The sequence below is a fragment of the Ailuropoda melanoleuca genome, chromosome 12, assembly GCF_002007445.2.
Source record: "Ailuropoda melanoleuca isolate Jingjing chromosome 12, ASM200744v2, whole genome shotgun sequence".
In the NCBI taxonomy this organism is placed as follows: domain Eukaryota; kingdom Metazoa; phylum Chordata; class Mammalia; order Carnivora; family Ursidae; genus Ailuropoda; species Ailuropoda melanoleuca.
The window spans coordinates 14,762,233-14,765,519 of record NC_048229.1 but is presented as its reverse complement, the minus strand read 5'-3'; positions in this window follow the sequence as shown (position 1 = coordinate 14,765,519).

The window sequence follows — 3,287 nt, the reverse complement described above, 5'->3', positions numbered from 1 at the left end:
TCCCTCCCTACACAAGTCAATGCCCTCCCAGTCCCAGTCAGCTAATGCTTACTGATTGAATTTTACCTTCCCTTTACTATTATCTCCAAAATTCTTTCCAGGGATCAGCTTCCTCTAACCACCCCTATAGGTAACAACAACAACAACAACAACAACAACGACACCTATTTAACATTTTGTAAGAGTTGTATTTTGCATAAGTCAGTTTATTTAATCCTACTCCAATTTGCTCTCACATATGATTGTCCCTGCTCACAGATGACAATATTGAGGCACAGAGAGGTTAAATAACTGGCTGAAGCCCACACAGCTACCCAGTAGCGGAGCTGATGCTCAAGTCCAGGCAGTCTGGCTCTAGAGCCTGTGCCCCTAACCGCCTCACCACCACACGCTTCTGTGAATAACGGCCACCTGAACCACGAAACAGTAACAGTCCCCACCATGATTTGAGACCCCTTACATGCCAAGCTCTACTAAGTGCCCTGTGTGCCTTACCTCTCTTCATCCTCATGACAGCCCTATGAGGCAGTAGTATTGTTAAACCCATTTTATGTTTTTTAAAAATATTTATTTATTTGTATATTTATTTGACAGAGTGAGAGAGAGTGAGCACAAGCAGGGGGAGCAGGAGAGAGAGAAGCAGGCTCCCTGCTCTACAACGAGCCCGATGCAGGGCTCGATCCCAGGACCCTGGAATCATGACCTGCACCGAAGGCAGACGCTTGACTGACTGAGCCACCCAGGGGCCCCAACCCCATTTTATGTTGAGAAGTAAAAGCACAGAGTCAGATCTGTGCCAGGGGCTAAGCCCGTACTCTTTGCTGCCCAGTGGGAAGCAGGANAGCGTGAGGTGGGCGGCGGTTGGGGAGGTGGGCATGGGCCAGATGACGTAGGGCCTCGTGGACCCCATTGAGGAGTTAGGCTTTGTCCTGAGCACTTCGAGGACCCATTGAACAGTTTGGAGAAGGAGAATGATGTGATGAGATCTATGTTCTAGGAAAATCACCAGCCACTGGTGGAGAGGGCACGGGGGACACAACTCCAGGGAGGCCAGCAAAGGAGACTGTTGTAGGGTCCGGGGAAGATGGCGGCTTGGGCTGGGCTGTTGGCTGAGGAGAGAGAAAGTGTGGACATATTCCACGATATATGAAAGGAGCAGAAGCATTTTGACCGAGGGACTGGACTGGAGAGAGTACATCAGATGCACCGCCCAACATTTAGACGTGGGCATCGGGTGGTTGGTGGTGCCGATCAATGAACATGTGGCAGGGGGCAGATGCAGGGAGTGAGGGGACTCCGTTATTCATTATATACTTATGAAGTTCATACGTGCAAAGCACTGGCCTAGGGGCTAGAGATGAGACAAAACTCTCTGTTCTCACATCTGTCAAATAGTCGAATCAACAATTAAAACAATTTTAGAAACTGAAAAGTTTCATGAAGAACTTGAAGGCTGCTGGCTACCTTTCTGATCTGATTCCCTGCGGTCATCTGCTTGGTCACTGTGCTTGAGTCTTGTGGTCTCCTTTCTGTCCTTTGGACAGAGGAGCCACGCCTATTCCTGTCTGAGGACTTCCTTCCTGCTGTTCCCACTGCCTGTGACACTGTTCCCCCAGATTTCCTCAAGATTGGTCTCTCACTTCATTCGTGCCTCTACTTAAATTTCACCTACTCAGAGCAACTTTCTCCAGCCATTTGGTCCACAGTCAGGTTCTCTTTCGTTTTTCTTCATAGCGCCGGCTACTAACTGACAGTTATACTTAATGCCTTGATTATTTTTTGTTACCTGTCTCTTCCATTAGAACGTAAGCTCCGTGGGGGGCCAAGGGTAGGGACTTTGTTCTCTTGTTCAAGGCTGCGTCATCGGCACCTAGGACAGTACCTGGCACATAGCGGGGATTCAGTAAAATTCAGGGCACAAGACAAGAAGCAAGATACTTCCTGTGGCCGTTGTGGTTGGTCAAAGCCACGTAACTAGTGCGGCCAGTGAGCTGTGAGCAGAAGTGGGGTCTGTCGCTGTCAGTTCAATGCATGAGTAGCCCATGGGGGACCTCAGCTCCACAAGGGGAGGACCCTTAGGCGCTATCTCTTCCTTCTGCCCAACATCACTGAGGAGTAGAGTGTCCCCGCTGGCTCACAGTGGACATGGGTGAAAAATGAACCTTTATTCTCTTCAGATTCTGACATTTTGGTTTGTTTGTTGCTCCATCGTAATGCGACGATTCTGACGGCAAGATTTCCAAGTCCTGGCCTTTTCTGGTTGTTGGTTTTGTTTCAAAGGAACTTCCTCGATGTTAATATCATTCTAATAAACCAGTCTATCTGCTTCTCTCCCAGCTGGGANGCCCAAGTCCCAGCTGGGAAAGGGATACCTATTCCTCTCAGTCTGGGACATTTAGGTAGTGCCGTTGGAGGCACTTATGCAGAGGGGTGGCTCTGAGATCTTTGGAGGGAGGGAGAGCTGGAGAGTCTGTGATTTTGAGATCTCCCCTTGTCAAGATATCTCTGAGGTCAGAGTGGGAGCTGGTTCGAGCAGTTGGTGTCTAAAGACAACTGCTTTGGAAAGTTTTTGTTTTGTTTTTTGGTCTGAGAATGACAGCTCCTAGGATGGTTTGGCCTGAGAGGGTTCTTGTGATTTGTGCTGGGAGGGGAGGAAGTTTGGAGGAGCTGAGGAGGACGCATAGAGACGGACGAGGAGAGCTGTCAGCAAGGTGGCTCCTTCTGGGGACTTAGTTTCACACTGAATATGAGTTAGGGTTAATTTTAGTTGTGGGGAACAGAGACTCAAAATCACAGTGACCGAAAGAAAAGGGAAATTTATTTCTTCTTAGTATTAAAGTCCAGAGACACTCTGTCTTGTTGCTGGCAGGTGCCCCAGCTCCGCGAGGTCCTCAGAGACTGAGTCTCTTCTATCTTATTGCTCTGTTTGTATGGGCTCAATTCCCAAAGCCACCTCATGGACCACGGAGCCAACTGAGTTCCAGCCATCATGTCTGCATTCCAGCCAGCAAGAAGAAAAAAGGGATGAAGAGGAAGGGGGAAAGCACATGACAAATCACTTCTATAGAAATATCTGGAAGCTACCATGGAGAATTCTGCCTATATCTCATTGGCCAAAATCAGTCCCTAGCTGCAAAGCATTCTGGGAAATGCAGTCTTTATTCTGGGTGGCAATGAACCCAGTTGAAATTATTACTATGGATGAAAAGCAGTGGTTGTTGGGGGGCAAGTAGAAACTCTTCCATATCCCGGGAGTGTATGGACGGATTTTGCTGAAGCATCCTAAA